Here is a 26,863-nt window from a genome sequence, read left to right on the forward strand (position 1 = left end):
CTTAGGCTTCATGTGCTGGTTAGAAGGGCGCAGCAGGAGAGAGACTCAAGAAGATCTTCGAAGTAGGAGGTGATTTGCCAGTATGCAAGAGCAACATCTACATCTGTGACAACTCAATGATATGTGGAACATGCTTCTGTTACTGGGGGTCTTGGCTCCCAGAGCTCCCAAGATGGTGGCGGGTGGCTTCCAAGATGGTGGCGGGCCCCTTCCAAGATGGTGGCAAGCCTCGTGTTCTCTGACCTGGGGTTCTCAGCCTTACGGATTCCAAGGAATGGAATCTTGGGCCATGTGGTGAGTGTTATAGCTCTATCAGAAGCCGTCGGTGACGGAAGAGAACCATGGAACCCAGTGACTAGGGTTCAGCTAGCCATGCAGGAACAATGGCAAGCCTTTAGCCTGATCGGGAGTGGCAATGGGCGCCTCGCTGGATCAGGAGCACAGTGGACACCCTGCCGGATTCGGAGGGATGGAAGTCAGCGGTGGATCTGTGATGGCAGCCAGCAGCAGTGGTGGACGGTGAGCAAAAGCTCAGCTTGAGCCGTAACAAACACGGACCAGAAGAGTGCAGTTGCAAGATTTAATAGACTGAAAACAGAGCTCCCATACAAAGGGAGGGGACCCAAAGGGGGTTGCGGTTGCCAGCTCGTATGCCTGGGTTTATATCCTGATCATTGTCCCTCCCACTGTGCTCTCAGGTGATAGATGATAGGCTATTTCTTTACCTCCTGTTTTTGCCTAATTAGCATTTTAGTGAGCTCTCTTTACTATCTGATTGGTCGGGTGTGAGCTAAGTTGCAAGCCCCATGTTTAAAGGTGGAGGCGGTCACCTTTCCAGCTAGGCTTAGGGATTCTTAGTTGGCCTAGGAAATCCAGCTAGTCCTGTCTCTCACTTCTACCAAATGTCCAACAAAGAAAGCCAGTATAGATCCTAGCAGCCTGGTGGATTCTAGAAGCCTTCTTCGTGGACCACTATTTGAGGCTAAAGCTCAGTTACTGTACAGAAAAAGTAAAGGAGGTGGGTCCTAGGGCATTCTTGGGACTCAGAGTTGGCTCACCAACTCCAGCTGCCCACTCTGGGCAGGTGTTACTTAAACCCACATCTAAGTTCAGATCTCTCTTTTTTCTACCAGATAGCTCTCGCTGGTGGCTCTTCAACACTTCCAACACCAGATGTCTATATAAAGCTCTCTTACTTCAAGCCCAAAGTCTTCTGACTTTTGCTGTGTTTGCAATCTCTGCTCACAGCTCCACCTGCTTCACCCACCCTCCCAGGTAGAAACTTGAGGATTATTGCTAATTTCTCCTTCTCTTTTCTCCTGCATACATTCTATTCAATCATTCTGCAGTCTTTGGTCTTTTGATTCCCACCACAGCTGCCCTGCCTGATCCCTCATCGGTTTTTGCACGCATCACTTTAGCAGCCTCCTAATAATATCCTTCTCTCCAGTCTCTCTTTTTAACCAACGATTATTCATGGAACTTCTTGAGCCACTTTTCTAAGGCTCAGCTCTGGTAGTTTTATTTATCTTCTGCAAAAATCAGGGTGATTCCCACTGCTGTTTCTTAGCATGTCATTTCTGGCAAACACTGACATTCTCATGGCCATTCAAATTACTCCTATGTGTACTTTTCCTGTTCTTTGTTTCTGGTTAGGTTGTTCCATCCTCCTTGAATTCTCTTCTTGCATATCTCTGTCAAAATCTTTTTCAAGGTCCTGCTCAAATTCTACTTCCTTTGTAAATAATATGCATTTATTCAATAAACAACTTACAAATATTTACTATGCACTCCTAGGCATTGGGCACCATAGTAGGTACTGGCGAGATAGCCATGGATAAGAAAGACATTATTGCTCTTAGTCTGTTGTAGGAGTAGATTCCAAACAAATAAACACATAAATAGATATTAATAGTAAGTTGTGCTATGTATTTTGAAGAGAAAGAACATGATGTCATGAGATAGAATGACGCAAGGACAAGGAGGAGGGGCATGGAGTTAGGGAAGTTTCTCTGGAAGCAATATAAAGATGAACAGGATTTAGGCAGAGGGCAGGAATGGGGCAATAGATGTTTGAAGGCCCTGCAGCAAGAAGGAAAGGGCCTTGCAATCCCTAAGGTCAGAATGAACTGTTCTGTCCTCTCTGTCCTCTCTGTGTTCACAAAGGATTCTATTTTCACAAGTACAGTCTGCTACTTATTTCATTAAACAACTAGTTGGTTCAACAAGTATTTCTGTCTACCTAGTATGTAGGCACTAGAAGTAGTAGCGGGCACTGGATGTAGAGGTAAGCCAAGTGTCCCCATGCACCTCCCAGAAATCCAGTCTCTGTATCTTCAAGGCTTGGCCTAGTACTGATGAAATAGGAGGAACCTAGGAAAAATGTGGACCTGCGTGTTCAGGAGCGTGTGCTTGTGTGATAACAAGATGAAGTGGATTCATATTGGAACACCTATTACAAATGCTCCAAAACAGCTCCTACTCCTTTTCTGTAGGTCCTTCTGAAGACCAAGGAACCTCTCACTGAGCAGCCTGCAGAGGCTGCAGGAGCACACACCCAGTACTCCATTCCATTCCCTTGGATTCTTGGGCATAAACCATCCCCCTGGGATAGCAGACTTTCTTCCAGTTTCAAGTTGTTTGACCATGTTCTAGTCTGAGCTAATTTTGTAAGTCAAATTGCTTAAGAATGAATATGAAATCTTTGACTGAAGCCCAAATATATAAATACCCATCACATTTCCTTCCTCCCCAATTTTGCAATCATCCAAAAAAGCTGTTCATGTTGTCCAGCATAATTAGTTATTTATACACCCTCATGTGGTCCATTGTTCAGAATTAAATTGTCTGGTATACAGAATTTCTCTTGCTAGGCTTGTTTTGCCATTTTACTGCTGTTTGGAAGCTGTTTGTAAATATGTCCTTGTAGAACCTTTGGGGATATGTCTGAGCATATCCAGGATTTGGGGGGCGATATAAGCCAATCCATATCAGCAAATATGCCCTGTGCAGATCTCAGACCACCCCCTGCCTTCTAACACAAAGACTACCAAGAATTATTCATCCTTTCCTTGAAGACTCAGGGGAATTAGAAGGAACACAGAAATAGACACAGAAAGGTAAAAGTGGAAATCGTCGTGGAGATCAAGACACTAGATTCTAGTGACTCCATTTTGCACAAGGGGAAGCTGGTCCCCAGAAAGGGGAAATGAAAGGGACTGATCCACAGCCTCTCGTGGGTTAGTGGCAGGGCCATGCCCAAATCATTGTCAGCTGAGTCCATGATGTTCCTACTAAACCATGAAGTGGACTGGTACAAGACTTCTCCCAGGCATTTTCCGGGCTTGTTATTATTTGCTCCTGAATGACATGGTCCCAGACTGCTACGTTCTCAGCTCTGGTACCTATATATATTATTTTTATCTTTATTTATTTTTTTGAGATGTAGTCTCGCTCTGTCACCTAGGTTGGGGAGCAGTGGCACAATCTCGGCACACTGCAACCTCTGCCTCCCAGGTTCAAGCAGTTCTCCTGCCTCAGCCTCCTGAGAAGCTGGGATTACAGGTACCCACCACCACGCCCAGCTATTTTTTTTGTATTTTTCTTAGAGACAGGGTTTCACCATGTTGGCCAGGCTGGTCTCGAACTCCTGACCTCAGGTGATTCACCCACCTCAGCCTCCCAAAGTGCTGGGATTACAGCCATGAGCCACCGTGCCTGAACTTATTTTATAGCTCTTTGGTCTCCTCCCAGATGGCTTGGCAGCCAGCGATTATTAATGAGTGTTACCCACCATGCAACAATTCTGCTCTCTTTTCTGTCCCGCGGTGGTCAGAGACTCCAGATAGTCCTCCAATTTAATGTAAAATGAGACTTGTTTTTGAGTGAGGGTCTGAAGGACTCTGCTTCATGGGAGACATCCATAAATTTTATGTTCCAGCATGTGGTTTATCTTGGTGAATGTTCCACGTGCCCTGGAAAGGAATGAGCATTCTGTTGTTATTGGGCAGAGTGTTCTACAAAGGTCAATTAGATTCAGTGGTTGTTTAGTTACATATCCTTGCTGGGTTTCCATCAACAAATTTTAATTTATAAACTTTGTAACATTAGCTTTGATTGTTCAAAAGCATTTTTAGGGTTTCTTTTTATATAAGAGTACAAGATCCTGAATCTTATTTTAAAATGGGACTTTCTGGGTAACCAGGTTAGAGGGCAGCAGTGCGGATTTTTTGAATGATTGGTCAGATGGTGTGATTTGAAGAATCAAGAAATTCTTCTCTTATTACACATATATGGGCTGTCAGTATGCTAACTTACTACAAAGATCCTACATAAATTCGCCCTGGAATAAGCCCTGTTGTTGCATCTAGGAAATATCAGGTCAGCTAGCCAACATCAGAACATTTAAAACTCATTATCTTTTCTGTGTTATTATTCGTAAAGTCCCTAGATTTTCTACAATGACCACATATTAGTGTTAATGAAATTTATTAGATTTTAAATATATTTATGACTTTATATTTTTATTTTAAATTATTAAATATGTAACCATACAGAAAAGATATAACAGATGCCATGTACTCACCACCAGAATTCACAGATGCTAACATTTTGCCATATTTGCTTCAGATCTTTTTTTCTTAAAAGAAATTAAACATAACACACAAAGTAAAAGATTCCACCTTCCATTTCCTTTTTCCTCCCTCCTTCTTTCACTCCCACCCTCAGCAGAGGAATCCACTCTCCTGAATTTAGTGGATATCATTCTCATGAATGTTTTTATACTTTCACTCTAAGCAAATGTATCCACAGCAATTTATGACCGAGACTATTTCATGATATTTATTATTTTTTATAGTCAGAGGAGGGAAGACTCATCTGTCATCTTTAGAGGTCCTAGATCCCTTATGATCTCAGTTCCTTCCGAATGGATTTTGCTTTAATCCTGGTTTATATGTTCTTTCTCTGGTGATCCACTCACCCAGTTTTATTTCCTCCTAGCTAATGTCTTGTCTTTATTTTGCCAGAAATGGTAGCTTGAACCCTCCTCCTATGAATTGGCCTTTCAGAGGCTATAGTCTGCCCACCTTAGGCGTTACTCACCCCAAATCCCTGTAATCTGGCCCCTAGTTAGTTCAACCCGTCTGGCTCCTGCACCTGGATCTGTGAGTGGCCATAGCCACTCTTGTCAGACCTGACCTGTCTGCCTCAGCATTCCAGCACCAACAAGCAGGTTCAGTGCCCATCCTGCCCTGCCTGTCTGTTTAGATCTTCCATGTTTGGAACGTAACCCCGAGAGAGGACACATCCGGGGAAAGCTGAGACAGTGCTGGTGGAGATTGATGAGTGTGAGGATGATGATTGATAATAGGCAACATTCTTGAGTAGTATAATCAAAATGGTAAGATCTAAGGTGTAACACACTGAATACATTCAAAAGGTTTTCTTCAACATAATAGTAGCTGATGTTTATGGAGCACCTACTGTATATCAAGTGCTGTGCTAGGCACTTTATATCTTATTCCTTCTTAAAAATAACTGCTTCACAGATGAGAAAGCTGAGGCATACAGAAGCAATGTGCTACTATGAAAATATTATGGGATTTAGAATAAGCAGACTTGGGTTCAGACTGGCTCTACTACTTGCAACTTATACAGCCTTGGGCCAGTTTGTTAACTGTCCTAAGCCTGGCACAAAATAAACACTCCGTAGTGATGACTATTGTTATTGCAGAAGATCTGGGTTCTTGCCCAAGGTTACACAGCTAATGTACAGTAGAACTGGGATTTAAATCCAGATCTGCTTCTCTAAAACTACCCTCTTTTCAGAGAAATATGAGTTCTCTCTTAAAGAAGTTGTCATCATATATGGAAAGAGCACTAACATTAAAATTGGAAGCCTTCATCCCTTTCTGCCATTCTCCATCACTTATGTGATGGGCAGCCACCAACAAGTCATTTCCTCTCTCTTTTTCCTCAGTTTTCTCTTTTATAACATGAAGGGGTGGAATTAGGTAACCTCTAAGTTCTGTTTGTTCCACCCCTGGAATCCTGTCCCCTTGTTCAAAAAACATAGCATTAAATTGCCTTTCCAAGTAGAATGACAAAAGGCAATGACATTCATATTTTAAAGAAGGCCAGGATAGGACAGTTGGCACAGCTTCTATCAGCAGTTTGTCCCAAACCCTTAACAACGGAAACCAATTGGATTTCTTTTCTGTTTCCCAACTTGAGCTGGGAAGGGATCCAGGCCATAGAAGGCTTTAGAAGACAACAAAATCAGTTGCCTAAACTCATAGCTCTCTCGGGCAAGTTTCTTTTCTTCTCTCTCTCTCTTCCCTTTCATCCTTCTTTTGTTTTCTTTTAGAGAGGGAAGACTAAAACCAGAAGATGGGTAATTAAAATAACTAAGAGATAGAGAGTTACAGGAAGGGTTTTATTTCAGCTTGAGGTTTCATTTTTTTTTCTTTCTTTTCTCCCCAGTTCTTTCTGATTTCATTTTCTAAAACTACAGTATATATATTTGAGGGATCATGAAAGAAGTCCTGCACTCCTGCTCAGTGAATTTTAAACTCTTTTACACTACCCTGGGCTATCTGTTTACTGAAGTTAAAGGTAGGAACAACCTTCTTGGAGAAACCTTTGTCCACGTTTCGATCACTTTGGTGGTCCTCTTGGCCTTGGGATCAAAGAAGCATTCACTTGCTCATCAAGTCTTTATCGAGCTCCTACTATGGATGTCACTGTGGTAAGCCCTGGGGCAAGTAAGAAAGGAAAGGCTCCTGTTCCCATCTTTCATGGAGTTTATAGGCCAATGTAAAAGATGAAACACAAGTAAATATACAAATACAAGATCTAGGAGGTGCTACAAAGGAGCTATGAAACTGCCCTAGCTTCTCCTGCCTCAAATCTGGCCCCAGAGCAAAATTTCTCCACTCATCATCATCCTGAGACCGTAGCACATCTGCCCTCCATGTCATCAGAGAGACTCACCTGGCCCTGCTGAGCTCGCCCTGGCTCCCTGGGACACCTGGTCTCCTTGCTTAGCTCCCAGTGTGCTTTCTCACTCTGCCCCTGCTCATTCTCTGCCGGCACTATGTTCTCTGAATGCTGGCAAGCTTGCTGTTCTCTAAATCCTCCCTTTCTTTTCCTGCTTTTGGGTCTTTGCTCTTGCTGATCCCTTTATCAGGAGCTTCCCTCACCTCTATCTCCACTTGTCCAAATGGTACCAATTCTTCTGGGGTCTGTTCATGCTCCTTTACCCTCACTGCAGCCATCCTGAACCCTTCTCCCCACCTGGGGGAGTATCTGCTTGTTCTTCCCTGGTGCTCATGGCGTTTGGTTTATTGTGCTAATCAGAGCACTCATCATCCACTGACTGGTGTTACATAGTTACCTGTGTATCTGTCCTAGGCCCTTACCTACTTATCTCCAACCTAAAAGCGTGTCTATTATTTCTGCATCTCAAATAGAAGCAGACACAGTTAATCAAAACAATATTATTGAATAAGTGCTCAGTAATGATGACTATTGTTATGCACGAGACTGGAGACATAGGACAGAGACAGGAGCATATCTGGATTTAAATCCCAGTTCTACTGTATGTTAGCTGTGTAACCCTGGGCAACTTTATTTATTAATAATAAAGTATGTGAACAATCTTATATCACTGTACAAAGAGTGTTCATATATATTATCCAACTTAATTCCTAGAACAACCCTGTGTGAGAAGAACTACTGAGTGCTGACACTAGTCATAGTGCTAGACTCAGCTGAATTCAGATTCCAAATTAAGCAGCCTGATTGTAGATACAACGATTCACATGCAAACATTTTTCTTTTTTCCTGGCTCAGCACTGCCAGTACTGTTCCGTACTGCTTCTTTGAGGTACCATTGTGCCCATTTTACAGATGAGAAAACTGAGACCTAGAAAGCTTAAGTAATTTGTCAGTATTGTATAACTAGTTCATGCAAAACATGGGCTTGTAGGTGCAAAGTCCGTGCTCTAAACTACCTATCTTTGTTATCAGAGAAAGAGGACTGTGACCAACCTAGGTATATACAACTTTCCACAGCCATGTGAAAGTTTTATGACTCTTTAACATTTCTGGTTGTCTGCTATGCTCGGTGAATTGGGCTGGCTGGACCTTGTATATGTTGGGAAGAAGGAGGACTTACAAAGACTAAGATACAGTCTTTGCTTCCAAGAGGTAAATAAAAAACAACTGAAATATTCTATCATCCACACCTGTTCCCTCTCCCTTCTTTTTTCAGCATGTTACTGGATGCTGCCTCTTTATCCATTTGCCCTGGTGGAGATCTTGAGGTTACAGGAATAGTCAAGAGAGACACAGGCAGAGTTAAGTCCAAAGCAGTCAGCAAAGGTGAAGAGACATAGACGGGTCCAGGTGGTAAGTAGGATTGGCCTTGTTATTGGAAGCTGGATGTAGATACTGGACTTGGAGATTTCGGTCTCTAGAGAAGACAGCAGCTCTCCATTCCCAGTTTAATGCTGTGGATTAGCGTGGGAGTGGCCCCAGACCCACAGGGAGAAAAGGCCAATGGTCAGAGTGGAGAGACTCGGGACACTCCAGGTGTCTGAGGGACCGTAGAGTTATCCTTCTCTATTACTAAGTGGATTTCTGCTCCCCCTTGCAGGCCAAAGCATGAATACTGGACATGGCCCACATTGAGGGTAGAGAATTTGGTTTTGGCTCTCAAGTAGACCACTCATCAGCAGATGACTGTGAGCAAGTCACTTCCTCCCTCCAAGACTCCATTTCTACAGAGATTCCATAAAATGGGCATAAGAATTTTCACCGTGCTCGTATGGACTGGATTAGGCCATCATGTGCATTAACACACTTGGCTGTGAGTACTAAGCGCAGCCAAGATGCTGATGGGAAAGAAAAGTCTAGGTTTTGTCCCCTGTGTCGTTCCTCGTGACAGGATTATGCTGACGGAGGGCATATCAGATTGACTCACACATACTGAAATGGTCATAGTTATTGAGGTTACCCAGTTTCCAGGCCTGAACTAGTAAACCTAGCAATGAGAATCAGCCAGCATTAGCAAGCTTTCCGTGTAGGAGTGGGGTGGGGGTGGGGACTGGAGGGGGCAGGCGCTGAACCAGGAAAGGAGGAGGATGCTCATCATTGGCTAAAGATCCACGCCTGGAAATTAACGGCGTTAAAGTGAGACTTGCTTCAGGTTCCAACCCGGAGAGGCAAATGGAGAGGCTGACAGGAGACCAGAAGTTTACCTCAGCTATGCACTGACGCACCACGTGCTCTGGTGCACATCTAGCACCTCTCCCTGCCTCAGTTTCTCTGTTTGTAAAACAACAGCTTGTAAAGGCCTGGGGATCTTCTCATCCACGGGAGTTTTCTAAGGATGCAGGCGAAAGAGGTAGGAAAAGTCCTCTGTCTCTGTCCTGGGTGTTCGGGATCAAGGCCTTTTGAACCAATTCCGGAATCCGCCACCGGGCGGTGGTAGGAGAGAGCCAGAGGATTCGTCAGTAAGTGTGCGTGCGTGACAGAGGGCTTTTAAATAGATCGCTTTGTATCTAGCACGGTAGCACCTGCTTCTAAGCTTCCAACGGCAGCTCGAGCAACGCGATCATTCAAAAGCGGCCGCTTTCCATTCACGTCTATAATTAGCGCGCAGGCTGCAGCTCAGGCTGGAGCTGCAAAGCGGGGCGGCGGCCTTGTGGGCGGGGCCACCACCTCCTAGCCCCGCCCCCTTCGAATTCCACCTTCCCAGCCCTTCCCAGCCAGGAGCCTCCTGCAGCCTCCTCCCCACCCCCACTGTTTGTCCTCGCCCTGGTCCTGGGCTTCGTTCTCAGCGCTCCAGGATTCCTGGACGACAGGGCCCAATCGTACCCTCACTTTGGGATCACTCTAGTGCAGTAAATAAGCACCTTGAAAGATGCATTCCAGGAGGGCAGCTATATTTAGAGTGGCATCCTCGTCTCCTCCCCGCACGCTCCTGCGTCCCGCCCTCTCCCCTCCCCGCCCCGCTCCCCGATGCCCCTCCCAGCCACCTCTCCCTCTTTGTCGCATTACATAGTAATCTGAGATGCACTGGATGTGCTCCAGGGAACAGAATGTACTTGGCAGAGACGCGGGGCTTGATGTCTGCAAAATGTCGGAAACGCAGCCAAGAGCTGCTAACTGGGTCATTAACCTCCAAAAGCAAAGCGAGGACTGTAAGGCCCGCTCTGCCTCCCTTCATCTCGCCAATAAAAGTGCCTCAGTGTGAGGGGGAAGAAAAAGCCCAAGGTTGGCTGCTTTGATTTCTAGGCACCAAAGGCAGGCCCGTCCTCTCGTCCTGGCCCGGGCCCCAGCCCCTCCGGGCCAGCCCCTGCGCCACATCAGAGTTTACAAGTGGCCTTTGAAAGGCTCAGCAACCCCGCAGGGCCATGCTTGCGCCTCAGTAAAGAAGTTACCCAGCAGCCCTTCCCTACCGCACAGGCTTGGACCCATTTTCTTGGGTCCAGGAGGAGTTAAGGGAGTGGGGATGAGTAGGGGTGAAAGGAGAAGGTTCCAGGTCCTTCACCTACAGTGAGGGGCTCTGCTATCTCTCCCCTCCTCTGCTTCTCTCCCTCTTATTCCTCCCCCTCCTCTTTCTTCTTTCTTGTCTTCTTCCTTTCCCTCTTCCACTTCTTTCTGAGAGCAGGCTTTGAGGTAGGTGCATGAATACATGGCTTGGCTCCAGGAGATTTGCATTCAAGTCGCTGGCAGCTCTGTCTCTTGCTATGTGACCTTGGGTGAGTCACTCATTTCTCTGCTTTTAAATTCCCTTCTTAATTGTTCACCACAATAACACCTTCCTGACACACATCACAAAACAGTGAGGCCAAAGGAGAAAGTCTTTCCCTGACCGCCTTGTCTTTCACCCCTCTGAAAGCCCTGAGGTCCAAAGTGCCTCTGGCCTTCTGTGTACTCCTGGAAAATAGGAATATAAGTGGTCTCACCAGAAAGATTCAAACGTTTGAATGTTCTCAAGGGGATAGCCCCTAAAATCCACCCTCTTCAAGTTTTCTAGCCCTGTGAGGTTGCCAACAGACACTTCCCCCTAATGTTCCAACCCACTTCTCCAGTGGCTAGAGAGAGAAAGTGACCAGTACAGAAACCAGAAGAGGTTGTGCAGTTCCTCAAATGAGGCTCCCTTCCTTGTTGGAGGGAAGATAGCCTGGTAAGACTAGCAGCAGCTAACGAGATGTGGGTCTGAGCAGCCTCAACAAAAGTCCAGGATGAGGAGAATGGAGATCTGTGCAGCCATGCTGATAAGAGGAGGAAAGCTCGCTCCTGGTGCTGTCTAGGAAATTAGAACCAAGCCTAGCCTGGCATCAGCACCCTTCCTGCCTCATCTCTCGTTGGTCTTACCACTCCTTCCATGGCAGCCACATCAGATGGACTCTGCCTGGTCGCGGTGCTCCATGGATGCCTCCTGCTTTCCTGCCACCTGGGCCTTGGCTGAGGCATCTTAAAAAATTTTTAAAACTCATCAGAATCTGATGGCCTCTATTTGTCCTATCTTTGCCACACATTCAAATCTTTAAATCTTTCACATCCCTCAAAACTCAGCTTCAATGCCAACTCCTCTATTTAGATGTCACTCTTTCTCCTTTGGTCTCGATACACCCAGCCAGCCTTGGGTTATGCCATTTTTGTGCTTGCTAGATCCCTCTTATGCCATAGAGATTTCTCTGTGGATACAAACTCTGTTGTTGATCTCAATACTAATGGCTAAGGTGACTATACATCCTGATTTGCCATCTCAGTTTATGACTTTGTCTTGGTATAATTAGTTATTAATAGGTCCCTCCTTCACCTTGAAGATTTTGGGTTTGGATGATAAATTATACAGTCACCTTACTGAGGGTCTCTATCCAAGTACATAGTACATTAGTAGGGGCTCAGTAAATGGGCAAAGTACCTTGAAGGGCATTTAAAGGATCTTTTATACCCAGTTCCCTAGGGCTCTCAGCCGTACCGTTTTCACTCCTTTTCTGGAGGCAGGCTACCATTTGTTCCTCTTCTCTCAAGGACTGCAGAATGACCTGTGACCACTTTCTTTTTGACAAGCCTTTCCAGGATTTCAAAATGCTCTGACCCAACAAGAGAAGTCACTTAACACAATCCTACCCCTTCTTCTCAGCCCCTAAACAGTAGAACAGCCACTGGATATTGGAAATAGGTATCAGACACTAGAGAAGGTCAGAACACAGCTGGTGCGATGTATCATTTCCAGCCTCAACTGGACTTTTGGCCTTGCCCAGTTTCTTTTTTGTTTGTTTGTTTGTTTGTTTTTGTTTTTGAGACGGAGTCTTGCTCTGTCACCCAGGCTGGAGTGCAGTGGCATGACCTCGGCTCACTGCAACCTCTGCCTCCTGGGTTCAAGTGATTCTCCTGCCTCAGCCTCCCGAGTAGCTGGTACAGGCGCCCACCACCATGCCTGGCTAATTTTTGTATTTTTAGTAGAGATGGGGTTCCACCATGTTGGCCAGGCGGGTCTCGAACTCCTGACCTCCCAAAGTGCTGGAATTACAGGCGTGAGCCACCGCGCTGGCCCAGCCAGCCTTGCCCAATTTCTTTGACAGTCCAAGTTTTCAGAATTGCCTCTATTTACACAGTTGCCTTAGGAGAGGATCACAACTTGGAAAGCTTGAAGCTTCTTTATTATAAACTATGTAGTTAACATTCTAGGTTCTGTTCAGAGGTCAGAAAAGATAAGGTCTCTTGCGTTTTTCATCATAATAAAAAACCTACTCAAAAGTCAGCCTGTTGGGGTGAGTGTTTGTTGACTTTTTAAAGAAGATATCAAGCATTTGGAAATAACAGAGGCAACACGCCCAGCCGTGTGAATGGAGCTCCAGCTTCAGCATCAGGAGGCCTGGGTCGATGTCTCCTCCTCTGACTCATTGCTTGCTGAAACATGAATCATATGCCCTTTCTCGGCACTGGGTCTCACTTCCTTCATCTCCCCTATAAAATGGGCGTATTTGCCATTCCTACCACACAGGAGGGGGCTGAGGCTTTCAGAGTCCATGCTAATTACACTCAAAAATATTATTAAAAGTAAAAATAAGCCATAGTGTGTTTTTGACGCTCTGAAGAGGCACACGTGGAGGGTATGTGAAGCCATTTTATGACCTTGCTTCGTTTCTGGACATCCCAGTTCACTGAAAACAGCCTCTCAGAAAGTGGGAATGGGCAGGAGAATCCATGTTGAGACAGAGCTGGGAATGAGTCTGGTCTGTTTGCGTGGGAGCAGGAGACCTATAAGGAGATCACTCGCCAGCAATCAAGAAGAAGAACATGGAGACTGGGATGGAAACCCAAATAGGGCCATTCTGTGGAGGGCTCTGATGCCAGGCTGGGGTGTTTGGACTCCCTTGAGGGTTATGGGAGATCAGTGGAGGTGACTGAGCAGGTGCGTGGCACGACCCACAGTGTGTTTCAGTGAGACACTGTTTGATGGAGGGGCAGAAACGGGAGCTGGGGTCTGTCACCTTGTAAGCAAACGGCAGCTCCCCTCTGTCTGAGCTTCAGTTTCTCATCTGTTAAATAGATGGGTTAAACAGCAAATTGCTCTAATATGCTGTGACTTTATAGCAAAGAACATGAGGAAACAGCTTGTGCATTTTGGCGTGTGTGTGTGGAGGGTGTGTGTGTGTTTGGGTCAGGGGAAGAGGTGGGAATGAGGTAACTGCTTTGTTAGACACAAAGCCAAGTCCAGAGACCTTGTTCTTTAGGGAGGAAGCCTGAGCAGCCTCACGATCTCTAGCAGGTCTGAAGAACTTTCTGGGTATCTTTCTTTAGGCCACAGCACAGCGCATCTGCACTTTAGGGCCTGGCCAGCGACCTCTGTCTAGACATGTCTGCTGTCTACTTCCTAGTTCAGCTGAGAGAGCTAATATTTGAAAAGACTGGCCAGGCACAGTGGCTCACGCCTGTAATCCCAGCACTTTGAGAGGCCGAGGCTGGCGGATCACCTGAAGTCAGTAGTCTGAGACCAGCCTGGCCAACATGGCGAAACCCCGAATCTACTAAAAATACAAAAATTAGCTGGGTGTAGTGGCAGGCACCTGTAATCCCAGCTACTTGGGAGGCTGAGGCAGGAGAATCACTTGAACTCGGGAGGCGGAGGTTGCAGTGAGCCGAGATCGCACCCTTGCACTCCAGCCTGAGTGACAAGAGTGAAACCCTGTCTCAAAAACAAAACAAGACAAAACAAAACAAAAGACTTCATAAGGGTTCATGCAAACTAGGTATTTCTCAAGATATTTCACATCTCTCTGTATCTTCCTATTAAATTTCCAGGAAGTTTTATATCAATGAGGACTACGTGGCTTGGAGGCCCCAGAACTCTATCATCGAAGTACAACTTGATAGCGCATCTCTGACACTTACCAAGGTTTGCTGTAAGATTGGTACATAGAAGAGAGTTTATTATAATGGTGTTATAAAGATAGCATCTATTAAGTTGCTTTATATAAAGTTTCAGATGGAAAATTCATCAGTGAACTTCTATAGCGAAAAAGAAAATATCATTAAAAATTTGGGTGGGCCTACTTAGGTTTAAGTATAACTGCATTTGTGCTCCTGTTTTATAGTTGGGTTTAAAAATACTTGTGCTTTTTATTATAAGCTTCCTCAAATATCTTTTCAAGTAGGTTTATGTAAATAAGTAAATAAATAAATAAAGGTTCACTTGGACCCAAGTTAGTGCACGAAATGAAGAAATAAATCCACTTACGAATGGTAAACTGACTGAAGCCCTCCTAAGACATTAGTTCAGGCAAAAGATCCAAATTTCAGAGCATCATAGGAGACAGCAGATTCCACTGAAACTATTAACTTACTGCTCCTATATATGAGGTGAAGTTTTGTGTGAGAAGAATCAAAGAGATTGTGATCATCTCTAAGCAGTACAAAAATCTAGTGATGAGCAGGAGAAGAAAATCTAAATAGTTCTGGTAGAGATATAGGGATTAGTAAATGGGGAAGTTATATGCTGGAGGTTACATTTAGCCTACAAAAACACCATAATCCAGGTTTATTCTACCAATTACTGTGTGGCCTTGAGATCTACATCTTAGCATTTACTAAATGATAGGGAAGAACAGTTGAGCTCTTAAGCTTCTTCTAGTGCTCACTTTGTATTTGCCCCAAAGTCAGCCTACACTGAGTGGCTGATCAAACTCCATCTCCACCTTGGATTCCATAAACCTGCTATGAAATTGATACCCTCTTCCTCACTCTTAGCCCCACACCACACCCCCACTGCTCATGGCTGGAGGGCCTATGTCGATTGGAGGGAAGGATGTGACTGATCTCTGAGACAAGCTCTTCTCTTCCCTCAGGGACATGTCTGTTCACTGAAGAATGACATAATAAATGGTCAGCTACCTTTAACCTGCCTTCCATGGATTCCTTGAGGAAAAATTAAATTGCTATTCTAATATGCTACGAACGCACAGACTCAAAATATAAAAATATGAAATGAATCTGACAGGTTATGTGGTTCAGCTCCCACACTTGATGGACAGGGAAACTGAGGCTTGAAGAGACTCACCCAAGGAACCTGGCCAAAGACACAGAGACAAGAAGTCTTGGAGCTAGGGCTACAGCCCAGATCTCCACTGCTCCTTGGTGCTCTTTGTTTTTTTTTTTGCTACAAGTTGGAGCTCAGTCCCTGGGTTGCAATGGATAAATCTTTTGCTAGGCAACCCAGTTGCTAAGCTTTGCTCACATCATTCTTGAGCTCAAAAACCTTTATGGATTTCAGCTATTCATTCCTAGTATAGTCATCCTTTGGTATCCTTGAGGGATTGGTTCCAGAATCTTCTGAAGGTACCAAAATCCAGGGATGCTCAAGTCTCTCATATAAAATGGTGTAGTATTTGCATATAACCTACCCACATCCTCCCATATGCTTTAAATCATTGCTAGATTACTCATAATACTTAATACAGTGTAAATGCTATGTCAATAGTTGTTATATTGTACTATTTAGGGAAGAATGACAAGAAAATCTCTACATGTTCAGTACAAATGCAACTTTCCATTTATTTTTCCAAATATTTTTCATCGACACTTGGTTGAATTCATGGATGTGGAACCTATGGATACAAAGGGCCAATTGTACAAGGTTCATTTTGTGTCATTATTTGGGCTCTGCCCATGATATTGCTACTACTTTTTTTAAAAAAATTATGAATTTCCTTCTGGAAGACGAGGTAGAAAGAAGTAGACAGGTGATCTTGCTAAGCAGGTTTGACATCTCTCACACACACCTATTTTGGCTAACCTTTTCCTGATTCCTCAGTCCTCAGTAGCTCCTCTGTGCACGTGTCCAGCTGTCACATTTCTTAACTTATTTTCTATTTCTTGAGGATCATTTAGTCACTTTTTTCTCTATCGTAAGCAGAGAAGGTAGAGCTGGAAAACGGGGTCTTCATCAGAGTTTAACTAGACTATGAATAGAATTCTGTAAGGCACGGACCAATGAGCTGTCTTTTAGGTCAGTCCAGAAGGACTCAGATTCACACCAAACCAAGTGGCTGCTGAATGAGGCTCAGATTGTCCTCCCCGTTTCCCACCGCCATCCCCAATCCTGCTCCAAGAGCGCCCTCTGCTGGAATGGAGCAGGAGCCAACATCCTCAGCCATCTTGGAAGTGGGGCCAACTGGAACTCTGAAAGGATGAAAAGTACCTCCGTTTAAATACAAGCTTCAAATAAGACAGATCAAGTCTACAACGTCTTCTTGACTTTTATTTCTCATTCCTTCTATTTCAATTTCTTTGACAACTTTTCTTAAAAGGATCATGATGTGGTGAAAAAATAGAATTTAAAGAGGGGAAATGTAATCCAGTGAAATGGGCATAAAACTAAGAATTCCGCCTTCTTTGACAGGTTTAGTTGCTGGGTTACAAAGAGTAATTTCTTGGAATAACTCAATTTCTAGTTTCAGATTGTAATTACTCCTTCAGTTAAAAACCTTCTCCCATTCATTGCCTGCTAAATTAAGTCAACATTCTTTACTTAGCTTTCAAGGTATATTTGTATGTGAATTTACAAATTCATAATATGTTATTTAGTTTGTATTTCATTTATCAAAGCTAATAGTATCTTTACTTTAAAAAACAATTTTACTCTGATCTACTTTTTAGAAATTGAAAAGATACTGAAAATTTTAAAAGTATATTTGAATACCAAAGTCATATGTTTCACATCAAAAATCATGCTCAGCACTTAATCTGCTTATAATTTTGAACAAGCAGAAGACCCTGATTAAATAATTAGCTTTTGAACAGAAACAATAATTGATAGGTTGAATTCTATCTTTAGCACTCATGTTAGTCCTAACTTGTTGTTTAGGATTGAGACAAGATAAAGCGACATAAAAGATTTGGGGGAGTTGATATAACCTTTAAAGTGTCGTTTAGACAAAGGAAGAAACAGTAGCTAGGAATATACCTATCGAATAAACACAGCAATATGGTAGATTCTAGTCCTAGACCCCTATCTTACAGCTAGAATTATGCCAAAAAGTTGAAAAGTAAAGCTGGATGAAACCTTAGAGAAGACTCCTCTATCTTATAACTCAGATGGTGAAATGAGACCCAGAAAGAATAGTCTTCCCAAAGGCTCATGGTCAGTTATTATAGGAGACTCAGTTGGAATTTGAGTCATCCAATTCTCAATCCACTGTTCTTACCACTACCCAACACTACCTTTGTGTAATTGTCTTTCTTGAATAAAAAGGGACTTATAGGTGAGAGATTCTATAGTGCCATTGGGAGCTGCTGTCTGAATCTCCATGTAATTTCAAAGAGTTTCCTAACTCAGACTCTGTCTCATTTCACTGTATCCTTAAGAGGCTGAGAAATGGGACATTCAGATTCTTTCCCCATGCTGACCGTTCATTCTGTTTACACATGGGCCGGCCAGATGCTAGAGAAAAAAAAAAACAAACATTTGCAGCTGTTATCAGGGGTAGGATAGAGCACACGAGGTTCCCAAGTTTTGATCCAACACATCAGAACACACGATTTTTACTCCTGGCTTGGAGTTTACTGCCTTCAGCTTCTTCTACAAAGCCTGAATGTTGCCATTTCATGTCAAAGCCTGCACTGAGAGATGCCGATGGCTTCTTGAGCTAACTTCAGCCCATCACCACAGTGGTCTAAATGACCAAGGAAGTGATTGCTTCATTACAGCTTGAGAGGTCCCTCTTTCTTCATCCCCCGCTTTAATTTTTTTTTTTTTTTAATGAAAAGGCCAGTGGTTCTCCCAAGTAGCCAGAGGCCAGCAGGAGCACTAAGAGACAGCAAGAAGTGTTCTTAGTGAGAACAACGTGGACTTTGGGGTTATGTAACACCCAATTTTAATCCTGGCCCAGCCATTGACTGGCAGTTTGATTTTGAGTTATTTAAGTTGGAACCTTATTTTTCTTGCTTATTTATTGAACTATTAATTGAAAAAGTGATTCTAGTCCTAGACCCCTATTTGACAGCTAGAGAAATAAGACATGAACTGATCTTTGCTCAGATAAATAAATTTCTTACTCAGAGGATAATAGTCAGTGATTAATAGTTTCCACTGAGACATCACAAATAAGAAATAGATTGAAATTACATTTGAAGGATCTAGGTTAGATATCAAAAACTTCCTTGGAAGGGAGCATCGTGAAACCTCTATTTCTTAGAAACCTTTAAGAATATAATAGTCACACGTGTTGAATGAGTTTAAATGAAGCATTGCTTACCAGGATAGATGACCTCTCTAGTTTTTTCCCAGTTAAAAAATCCAAGACTTGGGTTCCTTCTTTCAAGAGAAGTAATGTAAAAAGTCTGACCCCTAGTGGTCATCGTCTCTGCGTCGGACCTAAGGGAAAAAGGCCAAAAAGAATGATGACAACCAGACTTTGTTTTGGAATTAAAAACGAACCTTAGAAATGTGAGAGTCAAATTGTCTAATTCTAAAACAAGGGAACTTAGACCAAGTGACTACAAATATTTCCCCAACACCAGCTACTCTGGAGTAAAGCTTGTTATGGAATTCGGGACCTTTTGCTGGTGCTCTGGGTTCAAGATCCAATCTCTTCATCTTCCAGAGTCTCTCACCTGGAATCAGCCCCTTGGTGACATAGAAACAGCAGATATACGCTGATTCCACTTTCAGGGCACAGGATTCAGTCCTCATTCTTTCCTTTTCTTTCGTGATGAGGAGCACTTAATTGTTCAGTAGATGTAACTCTCTCTCACGTAACCAACCTAAGTTCTCCATTCCCTTTGTACATTCTGACAGATGCTCATAGCATGCTAAATGCTCATGGATGGTAGGCTGCTTTCTAGTTTCCTGATGCCTGTCTTCTCCCATTCATCAAATTTTATGCATACAAAGCACCAGCTGATTTTTTCCCCAAACCCGTTTATGCTGCTTGTATTAGTAAATGCAATTATATAATTTAAACATTATGTAAACAGATGAAATATAAGTATAAAAATAAAGAGACTGTATCCATAAAAATTAAATTGATTGCTTTGGAAAGGCTCAAGAGGGAAGAATTGCTGAAAAAAATTATCTAAAATTAGTTTGTGGATGAGACAACTGTAGAAGAATAACACAAAGATTAAAATCTAGAATAATTCTGCAAGTTTCTAAGGTTTTTATCCACTACAAAGAACAAAAGAAAAGAAAACCAAAAATACCTGAAACTTCAACTAATAGAGGATGCATGATGGGAGTGGTTTATTCAAGAAAAATGAGATGGAGCTTCAGAAATGGAAAATGCACACTTAAAGAAAGGCCTTGGCTCTACCTACTGGCAAGTGAATGTCTTAAGTTAAAATATACATATTTATATGATTCCTAGCTTTAGCCAAAATTTCTGATTAGCTGACACTGAACTGTAATAGGTGAAAGTGTTTCTTTAGTATTAAGATTCAGATATCAGAGTGAGATCCAGGAAAACTGGTTTACTTAATATCTCCTGAGTGCTAATCTCCTGAGGATTTGGTCTTTCGAAAATTCCTGTAAGGTCGGTTTTTATTTCCATAAGTCTGCTATTTGCAGGCAGTTTCCACAGATCCTTTCCCCCTTGACAGTAAGTAAGCTTTGTCTCTGAACTAGGCCCCAAGAATTCAGCTTTCAAACTCTCTGTTAAATTAATGTTTGTTCACTTTAGCAATTCAGTAATAGTCACTCAGGATCTAGAACCAGATCCAATGTTTGATGTCTTAAGATTTCAACAGTGGAGGGCCATATGTGGACACTATCAATATTACGTCTTGCTTTTTCAATATGTAAAAGCCATAAACATGGACACACTCATTGTTGTAGCCTTGTCTTCTGAGGAATGCATGTTATAGAAATAATATGCTGTGCAAAGATGTTCATTACAGCATTATATGTAATAGCAAATACACTAGAAGCAACTTAAATATTTGCCAACAAGGTAATCATTTTATTGTGATATTTTAGCCAAATACACTAGAAGCAACTTAAATATTTAGCACAAGGTAATCATTTTATTGTGATATTTTGGCTAAGTATCATTTGGTGGTTATTGCTGGTCACTTATGTAGTCATTAAAATGACTCTGTTGGAATGAAGGAAAAAAGTCCAAAGAAATGAGAACAGGCCAGACGTTGTTTCTGGAATTAGAAATGAGCCTTGAAAATTTCATAGTCAAATTCTCTAATTCTAAAATATAACTATTATCAATAAGGAAAATTGTTCATGATAGTATTTTAAGTGAAGAAAGAAAAGTACAAAATGGAATGAACTTTATAATTACCAACATTGTAAATAAAGGTATGAAATGTATGAACTGGGAAAGATTTAAGGCTTTTACCTTCTGCTAGTTTTTCTTTTTTGTTTTATTCTTTCAATGATTGTAAAACCCCACATTATGCAATAATTCACCATTTTTTCAACACTGGCATCCTGGGAGGCCTTGAGGTGCCTGGGATTTGACTTAAAGTTGGCTAGAACCACAGGATCACCCCTCTAGAGGAGTGAGGATTAGGCAAGAGCTCACTCAATTATAGATGGACTGGGTTAGAAGGTACCTTTGAGATCATTAAGATGACTTACGCCACTTAAAAGCAATTTGATCTTGAATAAGTTACTCGTCTTTGCTAAACCTCAGTTTCCTTACCTGAAAAGTGGCATAATAAAAGTATCTGTGCCTGAGTTTTGTGGTGAGGTTTAAATGATATAAATACAGTAGAAGGCACAGAGTAAGCTCTCAGTACATGTTAGTTATTGATATCACAGAAGCCAGTGGTTGAGCCAGGGCCAGAATTCACTTTTTTCAACTTCCTTACTGGGGCTTTTTCTATCACACTATGTCATAGATCTTTCGTCTTTACCCAGACTAAAATCCTTTGCTTTCATGAGCACCGGGTAAGAGAAAGCCTATTCCAATAATACTGAGGATACTGTGACTTCACATAACTCTTGTCTTATCAGGTGACCAATAGCATACACTGTAGCCGGAACTACCTATTAAAATGGTCAGAGATATCATAAGGAAAGGATACCTACTGAACTGAAAGCATGCCTTAAATAGAACAGAATTGGGCTCAACTTCTACAACAGTGTATGTCCTGCTTGAGTTCTTATTCTGCATTTGTTTTTATGAGCCTCAGTTTTCTTATTGGGTAAATGAAAATAATTCTTCTTATACAGATGAAATATGAGTTGCCATATGTAAAATGCAATGCAATTCAAAGTAGTGATTTTTAAAAATCATTTTATTAAAAAAGTTATATTGTATGTTTTATGTGCTAGGCATTATTCCAAGGGGTTTATAACAATTAATTCATTGAATGGACTCCTTATAGCAATTCTATGAGGCAGGTACTATCATTATTGTTGCTTTACTCAGGGAGGCACAGGAAAGTTGAGTAACTTATCCAACACCACAGAAGTTGTGAGTGGTGGAGCTGAGGTTTGAACCTAGACATTCTGGCCACAGAATCCATGCACAGCCCTCATGCTGCGTTGTTATCACTGAAACAGCTTTGGCCTAAGAGAAACCAAAGTCAAATATAAATTCTAGAATCTGTTCTTCTTTCTTACAAGGTCCCATTCAGTATAGTTCAGTCCCATCCACAGCAATCTGATTCACTCCAATTCAATTCAGTTTAATTCATTTCAGCTCAAGAAATATTCTTCTGAATGTTTAGTTTGTGTCAATAGCCACTGTATTTGGCATTGTGAGGGAGGAGTAAGACCCAAGAAACTTGCAATTTGATGGAGAAGCCTAAGTCACATATGAAAATGATGGTGAAACATGCAGGGGAGAAGGCAGTTTCAAGAAAGAAGTTCCCGTCTGGAACTGTGAGGATCAGGGTCAGGGTGCTTTGTCAAGTTTCTCCTCTCTACTGCTCATTGAATGAAAACTCACTCATTCATGAGGACAGATGGGGTCTCCTGGAACCACAGAGTGTGGGTAGAGGAAAAGTGGAAACATAGGTACTCTGGACTCCTGACAAGCAGAAGATCTTAGACTGGGCTTATGTCTTCAACAGTGAGACCATTGCCCTCTGTCTAGTTCCAGCCAGAGTGGCTGACAGCCTTTGGCTGCCATTCTAAGCTAAGATGAAGCCATTTCAGTGGCCTGGTATATATGATTCTTCGTTCTCCCTCTCTTACTAAGCTTTTCGAGGAAAACCTGCCTGTTGATGTGGGATTTTCTATTTTTTGATTATTAAAGGAGACAGTTTATATACAACACCTTGCACAGGTCCAACCCATAGTTAGTGCATGTAAGGGGGCAAATGTTACCCTAAACCTTTGTAATCTGACCACATCTCCAAGTCAAATGGCTCACAAGCCTGACTGTGTATGACAGTCATTTTCCTCTTTTAGGGAGCTCTATATTCCTGTTCCAGGACGAAAACTGGGAAAACCCAGGCAAAGCATCTAAGATCATGCTCTTGCTTGTTTAGTGGCCACACTGCGTGGAATTTGAGTATCCCCCCATGGGTAAACTGCTCCCTTACACAACACCTTTGACGTTACACTATTAAAAAGGCTTGCATATTAAAATTTGAGGCATGTGTAAATACCTCATATTTAACTGCTGTCTATTTAACCAGACAGCTCTAGCAAGTTAATTTGATGTCTGTTATGAGACTTAATAATTGTCAGTGATTTTTTTAAAACAATTTACTGGTATAATCATTAACTACTCCTAGATTATCTTGTCAAATTGATAATTAAATGGCTCAAAAATTCATTACAGAGTTAGTATATTAATGGGAATGTAATTAAATAATGTTTGCTTATGTAATCTAGAGTTTATTACCTGTGCACTTATTTATTTTTTCTATACTTTATTAAATCTTCCTGGAGGCTTTTTCAGAATTGATAGAAAACCAAGAGTCAATAGATGTCTTATTAGATCCAAATAAGCCACTTAATCGAGATACTGAAATAAATATGGATTCTCCATATATGTGGAGAGGTAGGAGAAATCAATACTATTTCATATAGGATTATATCTGGGAAAAGAAAGTTCCTTTCCTTCCTTGTACTATTTCCTCCTGCTTCCCTTCTTCCTCCCTTCCTTCCCTCCTTCCTTCCTTTCTTTCTTCCCCTCTCCTCTCTCTCCTTCTTTCTTTCTCTCCCTTCCATCTTCCATTTCTTTTTCTCCCTCCCTTCTTCCTTTCCTCTTTTGGGAAAAAAAAGAAAAGCTCTTTTCTTTCTTTCATCAAACATTTAAGTGCCTGCTATGTGCTAGCCGTTGTGTAAGATACTGAGGCTATAGAAGGTATGATTTTGGTCTAATGTAGTGAAGGAGAAAGACCTGTAAAAAATTGCAATGCAACATGCTTAATGCAACCCTAGAGGCCAGTACAAAGTGGTAAGAGAACACAGAAGAAGGAACAGCTATCTGTACTGGTAGTCAGGGAAGATTTCTCAGAGAGGTTAACCTTTGTGCTTGCCAGAGAATACGAGGTAGGAGTTTGCCAGGGGAAAAAAGTTAGAGAGGGGCATTCCAGGTAGAGAGAATAGTGTGTGCAAAAGCCTAGAGACAGAGAACATGAAGCATTCATGAGCGAGATGGAAAGGAGTGAATTTTAAACTGCTGAATGTCAAGATCGGAGCCGTGCTTTTCGAAGGATAACCTTGGATGGTAGAGTAGGGATTTCAGTAGCTCTCATTTATACAATTATGATGTTCCATGGCTTGCCCTGATATCCTTGAGTTCTCAAGATATGTGTACAAATTGCAGTCTGCCTGGCCCTGCCCTTTTCCACCCACCTGCCTTGTGGTGATCATCATGTGGTCAGGGTTTGGGTTTTACAGATTGCAGCGGATATCAGCGCTTTTGTCACCGTAAAGTTATTCATACTTGTCAGATTACATACTCAAATTTTGAATTTGATAAATAAGATCACAATATATTTCAACCTGGGTCACCTAAAAATACTAATACTTAGTTTAGTTATTCTTGGGCATGCTGTGATGTACCCAGGAGGAACAGAAATCAAACTCAAGGATGTTTGGTTATATGAACAACTCTGGATAAAATGTAGAAGGGAAGGGGCCTTAAATTAACGACTTTGTGAGTTTTCAAGCCCCTAGATAGAATTCAGCCTTTCATAACCTTCTTATCCTTCATGACTACTGAGACATGCCAGAGTCAGTAACAGTACTTTTTGTCCATTTCCAAATGTCAGTCACCATAAAAGTCACTGCCTACCTGGCATTCATCCTGGCTAGATAGCTGGATGCCTTTTGGTGAGGAGGAAAAAAAAGAGATAGAAAGTAGAAATAAAACTGCACTCTAGTATTTAAAATTATCTCGGCTATACTCAGCAGGTAGGAATGTGTTCAGAGTCTCTGGAGACGTTTTTTCATGATGCATGGAAATCAATTTCATATCCTAATGCTATTCTCAAGTTCAGGCTCCTGGAAGAATCTGCTTGGAGGGCTCTCCTTGCCCTGGAAATAAGAATGGTACATTTCCGATACCAGTGTTCTTTCCTGTGCCAGGCCTCCTTAAATGATATGAACTGTGACCAGCAATGTTTTAAAATGACCAAAATGATCACATTAGATGATCACATTAGACAAGGTCAGAGGCGATCAAAGTCAATGGCGAAGTAATCCTGAGGGTACAAAATTCTCTAAACTTTGAGCCTGAAAGAACTTAGATGTGAGTGACAAAAGACACTACAAATGCAAAGTAGCTTTACTTAAAAAAAAAAAGTATACATTTGTGGAAAGCAGAACTTCAAAACTCCACTCTGGAACCTCTTCTGAAATAGCTGCAGGTTTGACCAGAGAAGTAATTCACACTGTCAAAGCTTTAAACGGAGACGATAGATGACATGCTCTTGAGGGCAAATATGGGAATGAAGGCTGGACATGAATCTGATGACCAGCCACTTACTAAGTTAATAACAGGACAAGTGGCCTTGTTTCTCAGGGCCTTACTTTCCTCATGTATAAAATGGGGATAATAGTCCCAAGCCCACCCATCTCACATCACTGCTGGGAGGAGCAAATGAGACCATGGATGTAACAAACCTTATAAATAGGTCATGATGTATTGCATACGTGTAAGAGGTTGTATTATGGTTAGAATTAAAAGGCTGTATATATTTCAGAGGCAACTATTCAGCTTCAAGTCATGTGGTTAGAGGGAGGCACTGCCTTGTCTATCAGAGCCTGGTTTCCAAGTACTGATCAACAGACTTACAGAATTCTTCTCTCTGAGAGTGGTTGCTCCTCCAGGAACTCGTCCTTGGAGGCAGTTATTGTAGTTGGCTGCTGACCTGTGTGTATCCTCAGTTATTGTATGAGCTCTGTGAGTGTAGGGACCATGACTATTGTAGCAGCATAGCACAATGGTGAAATGTGCAGGATTTGGGGCCAGGTGACCTGGGCCAGTCCTAGTTCTTGGCTTTTCTGCTTATCCACCGTCTGGCTTTGGGTGAATTATTGAACTTCTTCAAGTCTTAGTTTTCTCATCTATGATATGAAGATAATAAATATACCTACCTCATAGTGATGTAAAAAAGATTAAATGAGTTGGTATATGTCAAATCTGGAACATAGAAAGTGCTTAAGGAATGCTGGGTATTTATTATTATTTTTATTTGTCACTGTTGTTGTTCCCTTCATATTTCTAGTGCCTAGAACAATGTTATGTTATGAATAACATAATAGTTATTCAACAAACGGATAATGAAAGACTGCAAAAGAAAGTCTCTATCCCGGCAGATACTTACACCAGAATTAATGAATCCTAAGGGTCAGACAAAAATGGAAGAGGACTGAATTATGTGGGTTGGGTTTGCAAACTTTAAGGCCTATTTTGACATTTTGTCTTTACCAATAACAAAAACACATCTGCTATACTGATAATTAACAATATTGGTATAACAAAGAATTCTAAATAATTTTAGAGGCCAGTATCTTACTAGATTCCCACACCAACCTTGTGGGGGAAAGTATTATTATACTATCCACTTTGTAGATAAGGAAATAGAGATTCAGAGAGAGGAAATATCTTGTCCGATCATCACACATCTAGTAAACAGAGGTGCTGAAATTAGAAGTTGGTCTTCTGGCTCTTTGTTCTTTCCTCTTCTTAGGAAAGGACACAAAGCTAATTCATCCTGGCACTGGGTCTCTGACAGAGGCAGTGGAGGGCATTTTGCAGAAGAGCCTGGTTTGTCTCGCTGACTGCAACAACCAAATTAGGAGTGTGGCTGTTAGATATCTAGACTTCTTACAGTCATTCATTAAGAATCTCTCACCTATGAGTTTAGGTAAGGCTTCGTGAAGCTCATTTTCAGCTCAGCCTGTACCTTGCTTTTGAAT

This window comes from Symphalangus syndactylus, chromosome 17, assembly GCF_028878055.3.
Source record: "Symphalangus syndactylus isolate Jambi chromosome 17, NHGRI_mSymSyn1-v2.1_pri, whole genome shotgun sequence".
NCBI lineage: Eukaryota > Metazoa > Chordata > Mammalia > Primates > Hylobatidae > Symphalangus > Symphalangus syndactylus.